The following is a 20,727-nucleotide window of genomic DNA, read 5'->3' on the forward strand; positions in this document are numbered from 1 at the left end:
GTGTTCTTCTCTTCACTGACTCCTAGAGCTGGGTAAACCTAACATACCCAAACATACCAAAGAAGAGATTAAAAGTACTCAGCAGTATTTTTCCATAGATGCTATAGTTGTTTGCCGTTATCACTACTCCGTATTTTCATAGTTACTTCATAAATTTCAAAGCTATCTCATTTTTGGCACTACGTACATTTACCAACCTACTTTCTTGACACCCTTTCAAGCACTAGAAGGGCTCCCACATTTGTGAGTTAAAGACAGATTGCCCACATGTGATTCCAATAACACCGGTAATCGTATCACTAAATGCAATACAAACACATTTTGTTTTAGTGTTTTGAGGAAATGTATTTCTTTTGTTCCTTTATTAAAGTAATTGGAGTATGATTATTTTTTCCTACTTCTGCTCTTAGCTATTGGGTTTTTAAAATTCTTTTGATAATCATGTATTCCTACAGATGTAACATCTGCAAAGTACCTTTTAATCAATTATTGGCTGTTCATAGTACAGTAATTAGCATACGTGTGAAAATGTATGGTTTGAACATCTACCTGTTAAAATCGTGACAAATATGTATTAATTGTTTATTTGAAACATCAAGGGGCCTTGCAATGTATATCCTATAAATGTTTTAAATTTATCCTACAGGTGTATTTTATTATACAATATTAGAATACTTGGAAATGAATTCATTATGCAATCCCACATGACTTGAATTAGCAAAATCCTTCTAGTAGCATATATAAATGTTTTCTCCCAGCTGTTGGCAGGATTAGATGGGAAGATCTTTCTCACAATTATTAGCGAATTCAAAAGGGAACTCTGAGTTACATTAAAGGGCAAAAATAAATATACAAGAAATAAAAAAGAAACTTGTTTTATCTCATTCTCCAGAGAGCCACCCAATGAGATGATGTTCTTTCCTCTGTTGTTACTTTATTTTCCAGTGCACAGGTTTCAGTAAATATGGAGTGCGGTTTTCCAGTGTATCAGACACCTGGACATAAGAGAGGTATCGGGGGTGTGTGCGTGTGTGTGTGTGTGTGTGTGTGTCTTTATCTAATTACCCTTTTGGATACAACGAGGCTGCTGAAAGCATCTCAGGACTTGAGTTCTAAACAATGAGCCGCAATAAGAGGCGGTGACCATCTTGAAATGGGAGAGAGATATGAACCGAATGCTTGTGTGTCTGGGAAAGAAAGCCCCGTCATCTGCAGCAGGAGACATCGGGAACCCACAGCCTGAAGTCCCACAGTCCTGGAACACCAGGCATGGGAATTCGTGTTTCATCTTCAGGTCAACCAGTTGTCACAGGAGCTCCTTGCACAAAGGTGGAAAGGGCAGCCAGCTCTCCAGTGTCTTCACTGTCTTCCGTGCCTATGAGCCAGGTAGGGGAGGGACACTTGAGTAAGGGAAATTGGATAAAAATGTAAGGATTCTGTTTTGCTCTAAAGAACTTGGGGCAGTAGCAAGACTAAGCATTTCCAAATACATCGTGGAGAATGGGAAAATTCCCGAGAGAGGAGAAAATTGGGGAAAACGAGTGGAACAGGCTGGAAGCTCTCCGCTGAAATGTTGTCGGTGTCGCCAGCTGCCTTATTAAGCAAATTCCAGAGGTCCTGGTTTGTCTATGGCAATAGAGTTCCCTAATTGGCACAAAGGAAGCCATCATATTAGTTGTAAGTCTGATTCGTGCTACTGGAAAAGGCAAGGTCAGGTTTCCGTGTGAATACACCGAAAGGCATCACAGGAGGCTGGCTGTTAAAGACAGTTTCCCAAAAGAGGCAAAGCCAGGACTGAGTAATGAAGAAAAGACAGGAGTGAGCTGGGGAGCAGAGGGATGGCCAAGAGCGGATGGGCCTGCAGGGAGTCAGTGGCCTGTTTCTAGGGCAGGGATTGAGGCTCACCCACTTTCCCTGGATCTGGGGCAGGGATAAAGGCAGGGATAAAGGTGGAAGGAACTGAAAGGGTGGAGGGAAGGAGGACAGGAGGAAGAAAGTTAAATCAAAGAAATTAACAAATACATAGCAGCTTCTATTTGTTCTTCTCCACACAATGAATGGTATATTGCATATTTTATTTATTCATTTTGTTCGGTTTTTGTTTATTTTGTGAGGCTTTTTTGTTTGTTTGTTTGTTTTTTGCATTTTTTTGCTTTTTGTTAGTTTTTTTGCATATTTTAAAACTCAAAAAATTATCCTCACTTTCAGAACACTGTTACTTTGAAACTGTTTTTACAATATCAGAATTCTCAGCATTTCTCAGTCATCAATTCCACCTGTATCGACTGCCTATGGATGATTTCTGAGTCCCTGATCCCAAATATGCCAATCAGGAGAGAATGGAATTATTTCCAGGCCTTCAAAAAGCCTATACTCTGGTTTCATGAGGAATCACTACTCTTAAGTGGCTAAGGTTTAAAAATGCACTTCCTCTTTTTAAAATCATTACTATCATAATTCTCCTTTCCAGTCCCCCACGCTAGCAACTCCTTATGTAATGAACAATGCGACGGAAGTCAGCAGTAAAGCACCACATTTTCAAAACACCGACGACTGTTCTTGACTCCCTCAGCCACAGAGGATAGCAGCCCAGAGTCTGAAAAACATGAGTTCGCAAGTGTAGTTCTTAAAATTTCCATGATGGTGGTTTTCCTACAACAGCCCTGCGTACAGACCCTTTCTGCTTCAGGAAAAGCTGTTTTTGAATTATAGAGGTGAAAGAAGAACATTTTTTTTTTCCACCTGGAAGAGACAGTACAGATTGTCTAATACAAACCTCTAATTTGGTAAGAAAAGAAATGGAGACTGAGAGGTTTAAATGATTTACTTAATATCACACTGTGAATGACAGAGTTTAGATTATAACTCATCTCTTCTGATTCTTGAAACGATGTGCCCTGACTGTGCCCTATCACCTCCGCGTACTTAGTGCAGATTTGAAAAGAGGAAAAAAAAAAAAACAACTAATAGGATTCAGAATTTATTCCGTTGGTTATCAGAGACAAGTTTGAGAAAAATAGTAATTGGGAATAAAATTTGATCAACTCCTTTTAAACAGGTGCTTCCATTTGTAAGAAGAAAAAAAAAAGAACCTTTATCTAGTCAACTGAACAGGAATATTATGTGAACAGATATGCAAATTGGAGCATCATTCAGTCTCCTCTTTCCCTGGTCTCTGAAAAACCTTTTGTTTCTAAGTAGACATTAGCTAAAGAAAGGAGCCCCTTTGCTTGAAAGCCAGGGCAATTGGTTCTCAGCCTCTTGCTGCCTTCCTCTCCCTTCTGCTTCTCCTTTTAATATCCGCAAGGTTCAATTTTATTTTCCTCTTGGCATTACAGTCTTAACTAGGCAGCATTTCCTTTATTCTGGATAACTGAAGGCCAGTGCCAGAGAAAGGGGAGGAGAAGGAAGGGTGAAAAAGAAAGCACACAAGAGAAGAAACAGGAGAAATTCATTCCCTTTTGCAAATTGCTGATCATGAAAAGAGCCACAAAGGGCACAGGGGGATGTAGAAATAAAAATACCCCAGACTATCCTGGGGATGGGGCATAGAAGAAAAAAAAAGGTCCTTGGTTGGAAAGCAAGCCGACTAGAAAGAGTAATAGAAAGGAAACCCAGCCACCCTAGAAAGTCCCATAAGGAAAAGGGAAAATAAATGGATCTGGTCATTTCTCACTGAAAGTCCTGGATGAGCCTATATCACATATAAAATGATGGAGACCGTTTGCTTTCCTTCTGTCATTCAGGAGCACTGTCCAGAACCACACTGTTCCTTTCATCCTCCTTTGCCCACAACTTGAGAAATAGATTTAGGACCACGTGGTTTTGTGGGCACTCAGGTCCTGCAAGGTCTTGTTGCGTAAGTGGACCCTTCAGTGGCCGCCCGGATTGGTAACAAAGGGCCACAACACCACCAGCCCATCAACTTCTAGGCAGAGCCATTATGGTGACTTTTATTTCCAACTTTAATCTCCGGTTCAAACAGAAAGCCTATAGCTACAACCTCAAGAATAGATCAATGTCAAAGGTAGCAAAGGAGGTCAAACTGAATGCAGAGAGAGCTTGAGGCAACTGAAAATTATATCAAGGTAGCGGGTCATCGTAATTCCATTTCATGAATACTTTACAAAGCAGGGACTGGTGGTCCCAAAACCATTTAAGGCTTTTATTGCTTTGCCAGGCAGCCTGCAAAGAATCTCAGCTGTCAGACATTAGCACCTTGAAGGCTCTCCAAGGTTGGTGAAGTTTTCAGTTCCTTTGTTGTTCTGTCTCTTTAGAAGGTGAGTTTATAGCAGAGATTGTGGTGTGCTGATATGTTGATTCCTGATATCAGAGTCATGTCTGTAATGCTGCAGGGAAAGAGACAAGCTGTGCCTGTACACATTTCAGGAAATTCAAAAAATTCAACACATTCGAATGAGTTTACTGTGTAGAATCAAGGCAGAATGAAGGAAAACAGGCGGCAGGAAGGAAGCAAGGTAGGAGGAATAAGGATGTCAGAGATAGGGAGAAAGAAAAGGACAGAGAAACCAGATAAATGACGGAAGCCGGAAATCTATTGGATTCAACTCTGATGAATCCAACCGAGCTGTGAATTCGATTTTTCAACAGTAAAGTCATTTTTATAATGAGTCATTGAAATAGATGTCATTACTGAACAAGATTTGGTTGTGAGATTAATATTAATGATCCGTTTTGGTTTTTAGGACAAGCAACTTGAGTTTTAGCTTATAAGGAAATCCATAGCTTCTTTTCTATACTTAAAATGTTGATATGAAAGATTGCAGAACAAGGACGTGGGGATGGCCAAGTTTGGCAACAGACTTGGGCCCATATGCAAAAAGGACTTTGTAGATGTGACAATACCAAAAAGTCTTTGGCATACTGCTTTGAATTTAAAGATTTATTCATTAATTTGAGAGAGAACGAGAGACAGAGAGAGAGAAAGAGAGAGAGAGAGAAAACACGTGTGCATACGAGTGGGGGAGGGGCAGAGGGAGAAATTCTCAAGCAGACTCAGTGGGGAGTCCGAGGAGGGGCTCAGTCTCACAACCCATGAGATCATGACCTGAACTGAAACCCAGAGTTGGCTGCTTAACCCATTGAGCCACCCAGGTGCCCCCATGCTGCCTTGAATTTAGTTGTGATGTTTTATAATAGTGAATTGAGTCACTATGAAACATCTGTTTGTAAAAGTAGTACCCTATACGCCAGATGACATATGTCTATGGTCCTAAATCTATTTCTCAGATGACATATGTCTATGGTCCTAAATCTATTTCTCAGATGACATATGTCTATGGTCCTAAATCTATTTCTCAGTTAATTCTGACATTTCATCAAAAAAGAAATCTAAGATGCACATGGTGAGTGCCTTGAATGTGACACTTTCCCTAAATATAACACACACACACACACACGTGCACACACGTGCACAGACACATGCATGCATGCACACTCACACTAAAGCAAAATCCGTTACCTAATGAAACAGTGTCCTTAATCACCTTCAATCTCTGCCTGTATTTTTGATATTCACTATTCAGTTATCTAGTTTTTGGTGGCATGGGAAATGCTCCCATGATTTTTATGGATGTAACCCCCTGCAGCTTTTAGAATTCCAAGGAAATTAAGTGTAGGGAAACACTGGACGCAGATATAGAATGCGTGATGTTAACATAGGCCGTCTGATGGGCAGATTCGAGGTGATCTAATTGTTATTCTTGAATTGTCTATGTATTTTCCAAATTTTCTGCATTTTGAAATTACCTTTATAATCTATAATCTATCATTATGTAATGAGAATATATTGCTGGTGTTATTCTTATCCAAGTGAAAAGGAAAGTGAAGCCTGTGTTTCATGCTACAATGACTACTTCTGCTCTTTGAAACCTTAGAGGCTTAGTGTGGGTTCTCCATTTTTATTTTATTTTTTTGCCCAGCCCAAGGTTATATCTGAGAGATAACTCCACTGCCCCCAAGACTGATCAGTACTAGGAACTTCACAAAGAACGAGCTCCAGTAGTAACTAACTTACAAAATGTGTACCCGTTTAGAACCACACGCCACCCTCTTACGACTACTATTCTAATATACTTAAAAAAAAAATTTTAAGTATACCAACATGTTGGACCAAATTGAAAATCCATAGTCACCATCACTAAACAAACTGTTCTTTAAAAACAAAAATGAGTTTCATGCCTTTACGGATCTGAAAATTGGAAGTGGAATTTGGTCCTGCTGTGCAGCTAAATTATAAAATGATTAAAAATACACTTAATATCTAAACTATGTAAATGTCACTTCATTCAGGAAGCCTGCCTATCATCTTTCAAAGTATTTAAAATATTTATTAGGGTGAAAGAGAAAAGGAGAGATGGAAAATCTTTGAGCATCTAAAGTTCAATTTTTTTTTTTTACACGGCAGTATTATTTATCAAAGAAATCAGGATTAACTCATAGGACTAAAAATTGGTAAAAACCAAGTAAAATGCATCTATTTCTTTCTTTTTTCTCAGTTCATTAAGGGAGAATGTTCCAAGGAATCTTTCCTTGTGGTGAAAGTTTCGTCTTCCCTTTGTCCTTATGCAAACATGCTCAGTGTCATGGCCACTCTCCTGATGAGCCTACCTTCTTTGGTTTAAGAGCAAAAGGTTGAGAGAGAGATGATTGCAAAGTTACGATGGGAATTGAGAGCCATAGCTAAGGAGGCGAGCGTATTAGATCCTTATTGCTCCCACGGTCTGTAACGTCCTTCGCCCCCTCCAGTCAAATGGCCCACGTAGCCACCAACAGAGTCTGCAAGTCAATTTCTTCACATGAATGTTCTATCCCAGATAATCCCAGAAGAGTGGCAGTTCTGTGGTTTCTCGTCTTAACCTCACGTGGCACACGATGACATGATGTTCACAAACAGGAATCAGTGCCAAATTCATTATATAAAATATTCAATGCTTCTATAAATTTTCCAATAAAGGCTGCCACAATTAAATTAATAACTAGTAAAGGAAGATAAAGAAGGTGTATTTTTTTTTTTTTTAACCAGAGATGCAGGAAACGAGGTTGTTTTTGAAAGTGTCCGGGCGCTTGGGTGGCTCAGTCGGTGAAGTGTCTGCCTTCAGCTCAGGTCATGCTCTCAGGGTCCTGGAATCAAGTCCCACATCAGACTCCCTGCTGGGCGGGGAGTCTGCTTCTCCCTCTCCCTCTGCGCTCTCTCTCCCTTTCTCTCAAGTAAATAAATAAAATCTTTTTTTTTTTTTCTTTTAAGGACAGTGTCTAAAGGCATGAGTTAAAAGCAATGAAAGTGACAGGTGAGTAGGTGCTCATCTGTTGCTGCTAGAAGGTCTATATGTCCCTGGACTGGCCTGTTTCACTCCTGGGTAGAAGAAAACGCACCAGGCACACTTAGAAATTCATCGCTCAGCCAGGCTGCTGTGTCAGGATGCTGTAGACATTATGCACGACTTTCTGTGCTTTTCAAAAGAAAAAAAAGAAAGAAAACTATGAAAAGATCACTCCCTAGCATCAGGGGAGAGCTGGGTCAGTGAATTCCTGCCTGGCCATACTAGCCCCAGGTCCCAGAAGCCTTTCTTCAGAAACCAAGGGGTTGGCTTCCTTCAGTTGTGGCAGGGAAAGCAAATTCAGGAGGTGGGCCCTGCATTGCTTTCTCTGCTCTGAGAGCTGTCCTCTCCCTGCATCTGTCTGAGGTTGGTTTCCTCTTGGATAGATGCAAAAGTCTTATCATGCAGATGGGAGTCCCTCCAGGTCCCGGACTCCCTCTCTTTGGGTGAATTCCAGGTGGGGAGTCCCACTTGACTGCGCCAGCCAACCGCTGCCACATGACGCGCCCTCACGCTGTGTGGCACGAGGACTGTGTGTGTATGTGTGTACCCGGCTTGTGCGCCTCCAACCACCCACTTCCGTAAAAATATAAAAATATAAACTTGGTCACCTTTCTTTTTACACATTCCTTCTTATAAATCCTACATCCAACATAAAGAAAGAAGCTTACACATAACTCATCATTATATTGAAAGAAGAGGGGGCAGGAGAATGTGGCTCTCTCCACGTATTTTTGTAATTATAAGAAAAATAAATAGAACCAGGAATAATTCTTCCTCGAGGTACCAAGAGGATGGCAGTTGGAAGAGCATGGTCTCCAAATGAACTCCCACAATTACGTGTCCGCCACAAATCATCCTCTGAGCACATGTTTGTCTTTTAAGTTGACAAGAAACCCTTCGCCAAACCAAATAGTGTCAGGAAGAGACTGGTACCTTACAAACTTTGCAGGGTTTTTTTTGTCTTTTGGGTTTTTTTTTTTTTTGTAAGTTCATGATTTAGTACCTGTGAAAGTAGGAGGCTGCTATCCTAGCAAGTCCCAAGATTGATTTCTTCAAGTTCATCCTTGCCAGCCTCATTTGACATGTACAAACACAATCAATACACTCACACCCCAGGTGATCACTCATTAGAAGGACTCCATCCATCCCAAGCGCCATGTGTATCAATCCATCATTTCATTTCCATGCATGTCAGAAGGGTGTGCTTACCTTTCAGGGGCATCATTTGAATAGACAAGGTTAATACCAACTTAATTTTACTTTAATGGTAATTTAAATGAAATACTTTGAAGAACACGAAGACCTGGATAGCCTGCTGAGGAGATTCAATAAAAAACTGTCTCCCAACGGACCCGTGGGTTTGAAGGGTGGCTGTTCACCCTGTGTTATTTGGTCTCCTCCCTCTTCACGACGGATACTAGGAGACCAGTACCCAAGGGGCCTCGGGCATGAGGAGGGAACGAACACTGGCCAGTGAAGTGCATCTGAGGGGGGGTTGTCAAAGCCTGTTGCAAGGAACGTCAGTTTTATCACACGGGACTTTGAATGTCCTGTCTTTGCATAATATAATTATGGAAACAGAGCATGCAATTGTAACTCCTGTTGCCTATCGACTTGCTTCTTTTCACATTATTCAAGAGTAAGCTGTAGCACTGTTGGCTGGAAGGCCTTCACGGGATGCACCAGGGGATCCAGTCACTTGTCCGTGGCCCCACAGCACTTTCTCTGCATCCCTACCATAGCATTTCCTGGACTGTCGTGGCGTTATCCGGTCAAGTGTGCGTATCCCAGACCAGGCTCTGCTCTGCGTGTTCCCCTGGAGCGGAGCTGTGGTTATATCTCTTTCAGGCACATGCAAAGCTCAGCAGGTACATACCTGCACTCCCTTGATATTAATACTCATTCATAATTTACTTTAATAATTTTGTATCTTGTGGTGAGCATGCATTTTTTTTTTTCTTTTCTATTACTTGTCTTGCGTCCACAGGTTCTGCTCGTCAACCATGGCACTTGTTTTCAAGATCCGGGTCATGGGTCATCACCGTGGATCCTTTACAGTTTAAAAAGTACATTCAAGAGGCACCTGGCTGGCTCAGTCGGCTAAGCATCCGACTCTTGGTTTCAGCTGGGGTCATGATCTCAGGGTCGTAGGATCGAGCAGGCGTTGGGCTCTGGGCTGCACGTGGAGTCTATTTGGGATACTCTCCCTTCCTCTCTCTGTCCTTCTCCTCCCTGCTTTCTCCCTCTCCTTCTCTCAAATAAATAAATAAATAAATATAGAAATAAAAAGTGCCTTCAAAATAAATGTGCTCACTTAAAACTAACATTAACCTGTGAAGAGAACTGGGATCCCCGTGAGGAGAAAGTCAGGGAATGGCGACAGAGCACAATAGCATTTAGTTTACTGATGCATTGTGTTTGATGTGTGTTTCTCATTTACTCCCCCAACTCCATATGAGTGAAGATTTCTGTCTTTATTCATCCTTAATTCCTCAACACCCAACAATCCTTGGGCACAGTAGATGCTTGATAAGCATTTGTCCAATACATTAACATATAAACGAATGAGCAAATATCATTTTGCTTTTACTAACTGAAATCTCAGCCAGTGCCCCAGGGCTCCCTTGGTTAATTTTCTCTACCTCGTCTTTTAGTGGCTATTCTAAACTTTAATCTTTCTGATCAAGCCTTCTCTTTCCCTCCCTTCCCCCAGCCAATACTCTGCAAAGCACCTTCACAGAGAACAGAGTGGACTCCAGGCAGGGACTGTCCCACCTCCTGGCCTCCACCCATCAAGAGAGTGCTGGAACTTCAATTTTATCTTCTCCCCACCCGCTTGACCGTGGATGCTTCCAACCACACTCGTCATTCCACTCCTCTCCAGCTCCTCCTGAATCTTTTCCATGAAGAATTCCATCTCCCACACAATTTAATCTATTACCTTTCTTCCATTTTTTTTTTCTCAAGTGCTCAGCTTGATGAAGTCATGCTTGCTACCTGACTTCTATTTCTCCTCTTGGTATCTGCCCCCTCGCCTCCCTCATGGACAAGATTCTATTGCTTTTATCCTCACTCTCTCCACCTGTTCACATTTCATATACTTCTCCCATCATTTCCTCTGATTCTGACCTCACTGGTGCTGCTAAGTCAGTCATTGCTAAAACCGATGGACACTCTTCTTATGGTATTCTCCTTTAAGGGTTCAGTTCTCTTGACCTTTTCCTGGATTTTAGAACACCTTTTCTTTGGTGGCTGTCCTTTCTCTGCTTCTTTCTAACCCTTTTTCTTCCCCCTTTACCTGTCTTTAAAATGATGGTGTTCCCTGGTGTTTATCCTTGGTTCTCTACTGCCTTTCCTATATGATCCCTTGATGATCTTAATCTACGATTCGGTTACCACATAAATGCTAAGGACTTGTAAATCTAACTCTGATGAGTTGCTTGACTTCTAAATTATGAATCTCCCATTATGAATTTTTCCAAACTTGAATTCATTATTTTCCCTGGAATCCGCTTGTATTCTAAAATTTCATGTCCTTTTTTAATGCGTACTACATCAACACAGTAACCTAAACCAGTTAATTGAGCCATTATTAATTTTCTCCCTTCTTCATAATCTACATGTAATTGGTTATTAATTCCTCTCAAATTATACTACTACGTAATTTTTAGTTTTCTCTCCTTCTCTCCATTTGTACCCCTGCGGCTTCCATGCAAGCCTTTATCAACTCTGGTTTAGACAGCTGAGAACGTACCATGAGGGGTCCCCTAAGCTCTTCCCCCCCATCCATTTGCCCATTGTGTTGCTGCTATCATTTTATTATTGAGCCAAAGACCATTATATCATATACTCCTGTTGTAATCTTTTGGTGCTTTTTTATTGCCACAGAATAAATATTAAATTTTTTAGCCTGCCTTCCAGAACAAAGACCTAGCATGTTCCCATCAGCCTCATCACGCAGAAGTCTAGGCTTTACTTCCCCCACCTTACTCCCTACTGTCCCAGTTACATTTGTCCCAGTCACACTAAAACATTTGAAGACCCTGAATCATGTCATATCTTCATGCCTTTAAAAGTATTTTTAGTCTAGAAATATCTTCACTTCACTCTTTCATCTCATGCTATTTTTCACTTTTTAAGACTCAATTGTCAACAACTATTATCTTTCCCTGACTCCATCCCAAGCATAATTGATAACTTAGTCCTTTGAGTATCTACTATGATTTGTGTATCAACTTAAACTTCTTGAACCGATGACTGTAATTTTTCATCTTTATATTTCCGATGTCTTACAAAGAACTGAACACAAAATACTGATAAGTAAATATTACTGGAATAAATTAAAAATAATATTAGTCACGCTTTATTATTTATTTTCATATATGATCACTCATTAGTAATTAGCATTGATTAATTAGTAGATTAGTCTACTCCTTAACCTGCTCTTATTACATTAGAAAAATCTTTTTCTTATTTTAGTTCACTGCAGTAAGAGCACTTAAGGTGAGACAAATCCTCTTAACAGATTTGCAAGTAGTGTTATTATATTTAGGTACAGTGTTGTACTGAAGATCTCCAGAAGTTATTTATCCACATAACTAAAATTTCATACCTATCGATTAGCAACTCTGTTTCTTCCTTCTCCTAATCCCTGGCAACCACAGTTCTATTCTTTGCTCCCATGAGTTTATTTTAGATATTTCCTGTAAGCGGATTTTATGCCGTATTTGTCCTTCAGTTACTGGCTTATTTCACTTCCCGTCATGTCTTCCAAGTTCATCCACTTTGTTGAGTATTGCAGGATTTCCCTCTTTTTTGAGATAAGGATTTCAAAGACATATTTACATTGGCATGATCATTCCAGCACTATTCACAACAGTGAAAATGTGGAAACAACTTAATGTCCATTAATGGATAAATGGATTAAAAAAAAAAAAACACTGTGGCATATACATACAATGGAATATTACTGGGCCTTAAAAAAGAAGGAAATCTTATACAATGAAAATTATGGATTTTAATATATGAAATTATATTTGTAGGCAGAAGATAACTTGCTTTTCCTCGCACAAAATGAGCACTTAGAAATGATAAATAAACCAGTGTCGTTGAGGGGGATATAGTCAAAATGAACCAGCAATGCACAGATTCATCTTTTCAATAAAATTCAGAAGAACATAATAAAAGTAAAAGCCAAAGGGAAATTAGTACCTATCTCTGGTTTGGGCTAAAGTCACCGTTTCTGAAACAATGGCTGTGGATATTGTGGCAAATGCCCTTCAACCCACTTTACCCATCCTTTTGATTCAGTCCTTTTGGTTCGATTTTTTTTGTAACGTACTCCTGAGAGCTAATATCCAGAAGGTCTGCAATCATTCACACTCTTGTTATCTGAAATTAAACGGGTGTGAAGTTCTAAAAGAAGAATTCTTAATACCCCAACATTACCTGTATTTTGCAAAACAATAATTCTGCAAATAATCCCCTAAGACTTCCAGGAGAGTGAAAGCATATTTAAATAAATTACAGGGCACAGTCACAATTCACCAGGCTTATGTTCTATAGGCTACTTAAGTAGTGAGAGAAACCTTGATACCAAATACATGATTTCTTCTGACATAATGATAATATTATTCTCATGTTTTACCGGAAACTTCAGTACTGAAAGAAAAGAGCAAGAAATAACCTGCTGCCATGAGTCTTGCTGAAACAGCTAACACACAAATCTGGTTTCTTTGCTTGATAGGAAAGCAATAGGGACATATGGTGTCCTCTTCCAAATGTCAGGAAGTTGAGGTCATATTCCTACTTCCACTTATTCATCATGTGCCCTTCTGTCACCTCATACACATCACGATGGAGTGAAACGTGTTTCTAATAATGCAAGGTTTCGAGTTGCAGGTGGGGTGGGGAGCAAATATATTTGTTGGAAATATGATCGCGCTATCAACAATATATACTAGCAGCTATGTAGCTGTGACATGTAAGTCAAGTGCGTTCTGCTACAGCATAAAATGTATATTTTTTGTGAAGATGGAAAAAGAAAAACTATAAGAAATTTGGCTTCCTACTTAACTAATCCTAACACCTCAATTTTGAATTCCCCTTTTGAAATTATTTATTCATAATAAAAATGTATAGCTTAACACCAGCCGGCAAACAAGATTTTTAGCAGCATTAAAATTTAGCTGTTCAGAACATATAACTCGTAGAGAAAGAATCCTGGGTTTGAGTTCTAGTCCAGACCTGTGATGGTGGACAATTAAAAATCAGACCTTAATGTCTCTTTAAGCTGAAAAATGCATGTAATCAAAATACCAGCCTCATGAGTATTTTATGTGGCAGTGAAAGTAAAGTGTTTAGTACATTGCAAAACCCAAGGTACATGTAACATGATTTTTATCACAGAGATTCAGCTGTTGAGATGATGCCACCACCCTTCAGAGGCCAAAGTCAGGGCAGAGATGATTCGGAACAGAGCACCACATTTTATGCGCAGATGTTCCTTTGTTACAACCAACCTTCCATGGCCCAGTGGGGAGGAAAAGCAATGTTGATGTAGAGAATCTTAAAAAGAGTTCTTCAATAGGATTTTGAAAGGACTCGAATTTGCAAGGGATCAATGTTTAAGAGGCACGAGTTTTAGATTTGCAGAAATAATGGAAAGAAAATTAAGAAGGCTCTGCTTTCCTCCGGAGCCCATGAAGATGGGGCCTGAGAGGTACAATGGAGTGACTGCCATTGCTTGGAGACTGGTTATGGACACAGAGACTCAAGCTACAGGACAATCTGCTATCAGGAGATGGGAAAGAGCAAGCAGAAGAGAGACAGAAAGTTCCCTTACTTGAAGATTCATCTTTGTATGCAGCTTAGGGAGTTACTTAGATAAATTTAGTTCTTGAAAAACTGGAGGCAGGAGAAGTCCCAGCGCAGGGGAAGGGACAGGCAGACTTGGGAAAGAGCACAGTTTCCCTGCAGCCATTCTCCTTCCCCCAAAGGCAGAAAAGCAGCTGATGCAGGCTCCTCGGAAGATTCAGCAGCCCTCCTGCTTCCACATATGCACATTAGTTATATTATTGTCTAATAAAGTCTGCTTGCTTCCTATCTCACAGGGATAGAGGAAGAATTAATGGTATGAATTTTGTCAAGCACTTCAAGACCCCTGGAGATACACAACATAAATATCTTATGATGGTATACATTATTTCTTCAACTCGTTTTGTACCTCATATGTGGGAGAGAAAGATATGTGTATTTATCTAGCAAAAACATTGATGGTTCTTTTAAAATAGAATCCAATTTCATTGACTCCATTCTTTGGATTTTGAGGAAAGGTAATATTTTTTTTAATGGTTTCACCTTTTTCATGTCCTCATTAGTGGTTGACGTGATATCCATATTCTTACTATATATTCCCATGTCTAATATATTTGAATCCTTGCAAATAGCCATTACAGCCATTCCATATCAACATTCTTTTTTTTTTTAAGATTTTTATTTATTTATCTGACAGAGATAGAGACAGCCAGCGAGATAGGGAACACAAGCAGGGGGAGTGTGAGAGGAAGAAGCAGGCTCATAGCGGAGGAGCCTGACGTGGGGCTCGATCCCATAACTCCAGGATCACGCCCTGAGCCAAAGCCAGACTCTTAACTGTTGTGCCACCCAGGCGCCCCCAATTTTCTTATTCAAGCTCATGTATTCTTTCCCTACTGGCCCATAGGCTCCTGTCTCTTTTAAGAATATACAAGAAAACTATCTCAAATTAAAGGTATTGAAAATGCATAAAACAAACCCTGTGAATTACTATCAGTTGTTACTTAAAAACTATTTTTCTTCAGTGAAAGACTATACTTTATGCCCAGCTAATTAAGCCAATACAATGCCATTAACCCCCTTTTAAAGAACAATGGCAGCAAAGATGAATTAATCAGATGAGCAGATGCTGACCAGTGGGCCCAGCTCCCTCCTAGTGCACACATTCCATCCTGATTCATTTCGAAGGCGCTTACCCACGGAGAGGACGTGCTTCTGCATATCTGTACTACGCTGAGCTGTTTATGAGGAAGGGAAACTTTCTGTAGCAGTGTGCGGTGGATATTTTTCCCCTCAGAGCACTGATGAATTATTTAGGACTTGATTTGTCAAAGAAAAGCTTGGCTACACTACAGTGACAGAGCTATGCTGTAGAAATAGAATATTGTTTAAGAAATTATTGGTGCAAAAAAGGCAACTAAAGCAGCAGGCACAGTTGGTTTTCCAAATATACATACATAGCACTCACATTTATCATAATTCAAGGGCTTTATGGGAAAAAATTTCTAGCATGTTTTGCCTTTATAAAACTGTCTTTATGTTCCATGCACATCTCTAGGCTGGCTTCCCTCCAAACCTTTCTCTGTAGCCATCCATACTGATTTCTTTAGGGGTCTCCTTTTGTCACCTGTATTCAGGATAAGAGGGATATTTCTTTTATACCATCTGTTAGTACTTCTTAATCCCATATTGCATGGAATTACCTACATGGGTTCAATAACATTAATCCTTTGTGTAATGTGTGTGTGTGTTTTTAAAAAAACTTTATTACTACTTTAAAAACTCAGCCCTCCTCTCCCTCAAGGCTTTTCAAAACTGATGGTTTTCAATTATACAACCCCCTGTGTACTCAGATCCCAGTAGCGACAGCCCTTGCATTGCTTGGTTGTGATATGCACACATTTCAGTTATCCCGGTTTAGTTAAACAACACAAGTGCCCAATCGGTACATTCAAGCTTCAAGTACCACATATATGAACTATGAGTAATTGCAAAAAGTACACATTTAGTTGCCCCTTCTTCAGCCCACGAGTCACGACATCATAACAAACGAGGATCCATGCTTCTGACCAATCACGTCACTGCTTTCAGTCTGATGGTTGGTCCCCAGCCAGCAGTGGTTCATTCCACACCAAAGCACGTAGTTGTATTTCCTTCTTATCACTCAGTGCTAAAACCAGGTGACATTGTACAAAACCAGATACCTGAGGTTGGAAATATGTCAACAAATATGGAAGTCCAGCAAAGAAACAAAACATGGTAACGCTGGAAGTGAAGTTGGAATCACACATTAATGGAGTTGTAGAAGAAATAACTGATTCTAGGAATGTCGACCCCGCTGCCCTCGACCCTAGGTATACAACCAGGGAAACCAAGTCAAAGCAAGCTCACTGACATCAATGAGAAAAGTGGCTATGCTGGGGGTGCCTGGGGGTGGCACAGCGGTTAAGCGTCTGCCTTCGGCTCAGGGCGTGATCCCGGCGTTATGGGATCGAGCCCCACATCAGGCTCCTCCGCTATGAGCCTGCTTCTTCCTCTCCCACTCCTCCTGCTTGTGTGCCCTCTCTTGCTGGCTGTCTCTATCTCTGTCAAATAAATAAATAAAATCTTAAAAAAAAAAAAAAAGAAAAGTGGTTATGCTAAAGAGGAGGAAGATATCCCAGAGCCAACGACACTAACATAAAAGACTTCACATAAAAGGAACCCTCAGTGTGATTTCAGGTCATGGTAAGAGCAAAAGGTAAAATGTTGAAAGCTGAGGAAAACCTAGAGGGGGCTAATTTGATGAGATGCACTAAGGATGCTCCCTCTTTGCTTCTTATTGTAAGTTGTGCTATGATAAGAAGGAAAACACTGCTCCAAGCACTCTGTTCTGTCAACGTTTTGCACAAAGATCTAAGGCACTAACTTTCCTTGTTGCTCATGTTTGAAATTATGATGTACTCAATAGCTATCAGTTTAACTATTTCTACTATGGCACGGCACCTCACTGCTGGGCAAGCACCGAAACGTTTAAAATATAGGAAATTCACAGTTCTGTTGATGGTGGTCTCATGGCTCAAGATACTTGAAGTACTTAATGTATCTTAATGTCACGTATATTTACTGGCATGCTGACTGGGGCAGATCGGGGTATGCCTGGGGTTGAAGCTATTTTGTAAATGTGTTCTATGCAACTGATGTTCCAGGGAATTTGAATCAAGATAGTCACTGTCCAGGTGCCAAAATCATGATCCTAATGATCAGTACAGTGTTTCTATTATTTTTCAGTTATTTTTAGTTGTAACAAATGAATGGCCTTTTACTATGTAGGGTTTTTTTGTTTTTGTTTTTTTAGTTGGGTATATGATCACTATTCCTAAAGATTCTCTATGTTTCTTTTTTTAAAGATTTTAATTATTTGAGAGAGAGAGAGAGAACGAGCAGTGGGGAGGGGCAGAGGCAGAGGGAGAGAGAGAATCGCAAGCAGATTCCCCGCTGAGTACGGAGCCCCATGTGGGGGGCTCAATCTCACAATAAGGTTGTATTTTGATGTAATATTTGTGTAACTTTTTTTTTGCATGATTGATATGTATTGAATAAAGACATCTGAAGTGGAGCCTGAATGACCAAAATGTTCTGGTATTTTCTATTTATTCTGTTTTGAATACATTAACTGATGCAAATGGAAGGAACACCCTCTCCCAGCACTGAATTTGGAATATTTGTTCTCCAAATAAATATTTCGTTGATTTTTCCCCCCTAAACTTCTTGGAGAGGTTGATAGTATGCAGATAACATTTTATGAACATAAAAACATGGAAATTATATATGAAGATAAAATTGTATTTCCTTGCAAAAATGACACCATGTTTACGGCTTAGGCAAGGTGGCTGCAAAGGTGTTAAAAAGTGGTCACTTTTCCTTTACCAGTTATGATCTCCACACCTTCATGCTTCTTCTCCTTTTTGGAGCAGCTGCCCACCCTTTCTTTTTAGATTTGTCTTGCATGGTCTCTGCTGAGTGGTAGTAAATCAGGCAGCCCCCAGGTTGATGCCTGACCCAGACTAGACCCACTGAGTTCTTGTTTCCAGGAAGTCAGGCTTGGAACAGGGATAATTGACTCACTTAGCTGGGGGCACCAGAGCCAGGCTCTCATGAAGGGATCAGGCTGTAGTCACTGTTTCATATCATGTGCATGAAGAAGCAGGAACGCACAGACCATCACGAAAGACAAGAATGAAGAAATGCAATGGGACCAAAGACAGAGAGAACCAGCTGGCACCCTGGAGCCCCTCTGGTTTGTTTCCAGTGCCTGGTAAAACAGTTTCCTATTTTTGACTTTGAGTTCCTTGTGTCCTTTTTAACAAATTCCTATTTTAGATAGAATAAGGATTATTTTTTGTTGTTGTTATTTACAACCCAAAGTCTTTCTGAGACTTCGATTATCTCAATATGAAATCTCCTATTATCCAAATTATGAAATGAAATAGTTTGATGAATATGTCAGAGTCAATTGGGCAGGTGTGATATAACAAATATTTAATGAGTGCCTGTCATGTATCATACTGGGAATTGGGTCCTAGAGTTATAAAGATGAAGAGAACATGGTTCCTATCTGGTAAAGTTTTGCTTTTGTTGTTGTTGTTGTTTTCTTTGGTTTTTTTTTTGCAAGATAAGTAAACATACATCCTGCTTTGGGCCAGACAAAAGAAATCCCCCTTCAATGGCCATTTCTAATACCAAATAAACTTTCAGGATTCAACGGCAGTGTGTTTCCATGTTAATAAAGCTTGATGTACTGCAGCCCTTTTTATGATCATTCGGATCTGTCCAATTTTAATTTGACTTTTTATTTAAGTGAAGTGGAATGCACACAGTAAAGGAGTGACAGAAATGTGGTGAATTTAATCAGAGGAATTTCTCCTTGAGGAGGATTTACAAGAGTTCCATGAAATCCAGTTGTAATCAGCTTTGAGAAATAAAGAAAATATATTTGAAGGGAAAAGCCATTTGAGATAATTATGCTGTTTTCTCTGCCTCTGATGCCAAACCCCTTCTTTGTGAATCAGGAGACACTGGCTGGGAGCTGACGTTCCTGACAGAGACTTACGGGTTTTGAATTCCGGTCCTGCTACTTTCTTACTGAATGGTTTCAGCTAACAGTATTACTTGCTCCTGTTTCCTCATTTTTAAAAAGAGGATACAATAGTGTCTGCTCACATGGTCATTTTTGAAAACTAAATAAGATAAAAAATATAGAGCCCTTAAAACAGTGGCCAGTGTGTATCAGGTGTTGAATACATAATAGCTGCTGTTATTACGTTCGTGAAATACATACACAGAAACACACGCACAGCCGTGCACACATGTATGAACACACACTCAGCCCAAATAGAATCATCAGAGTCTGAATTCATTATATTTTTTTTAAGGGCTAAGAGATGGGAAGTGCTACAAGGAAGACATGCATGTATAGTGACTATATTATGTTTAGTGTCTGGATTTAATTATGCAAGCCATCCCTCAAAAAATAAAAACAAAATTTCTATTCTATCTTTATCTAGCTTTGCTAGTCAGTAAAAATCAGCTTTATTATTATTTACTTGAACACTCACTTTCCCTGGTGCAATAATTAATGGCAAAAGGATGTTTATAACTGACCTTTTTTCATCAAAAAAAAAAAAAGATGACTAGGATACAGAGGGTAAATACAGATTTATTTTTATTTCTGACAATAGTAGTGTAGCCAGAAAAGTTATATGCTAAGTTATTCCTTCCCTGTGAAAGTTATACAAATATAACTGAATTTATTTGATGGATTGAGGTTAAGTGAATGTGATATAAATATTTATAAAACACAATTGTATTATATACATAATTTATACATATATATATCCTATATATATATATACACACACACACACACACATAAAATGGAAAATTTACTGAGGAATAAATTCTGCACACAAATAATCCTGCAAGGTTTAAGGACCTACTTTACCAAAATTAGAAAATGGGAAGACCAGGAAATATACCTCAAAAATCAGAGATGAACAAACCTAACGTGAGCCTCTAGGATTTTTCAAAGTGTTTGCTTCACAAGAAGGGTTTGAGCATTTCAACTACTAATTATACATATAAATGATCATCCTTTAATGATCAATAAATACTTAACCCAGATCCAATATTATACTGTTAATATGTTGTACTGTCCAAGGAAATACATCCCCAGTGTTATCTTAACTTTCCCTCCCTGTATTAATCAAGTGTTGATGACCATGACTTAAGGCCTGAAAATATTACAGCAGAAAACCTTGGCAGAGGGAAAGCCAGATCGTGCATGTGTGGGGTTATTTATCATGCTGTCACTGAACCCTGGGGAAGTGCAGTTCCAGCTAATTTATTACCATGTTGTTTTCAGTTTTACTGGGCGCGGGAAGAACCTACACAAGGGCTATGGCTGTGATTTCCACCAGAGTACAGGCAAAGGGAACACTACTTTGCTTGCACATTTTTTTTTTTTTTTACGGGACCTAGTTTTTCCTGACTCTGCTCTCTTTGCCATAACGTTTAAGAGCATACATGA

Source organism: Ailuropoda melanoleuca, chromosome 5, assembly GCF_002007445.2.
Source record: "Ailuropoda melanoleuca isolate Jingjing chromosome 5, ASM200744v2, whole genome shotgun sequence".
In the NCBI taxonomy this organism is placed as follows: domain Eukaryota; kingdom Metazoa; phylum Chordata; class Mammalia; order Carnivora; family Ursidae; genus Ailuropoda; species Ailuropoda melanoleuca.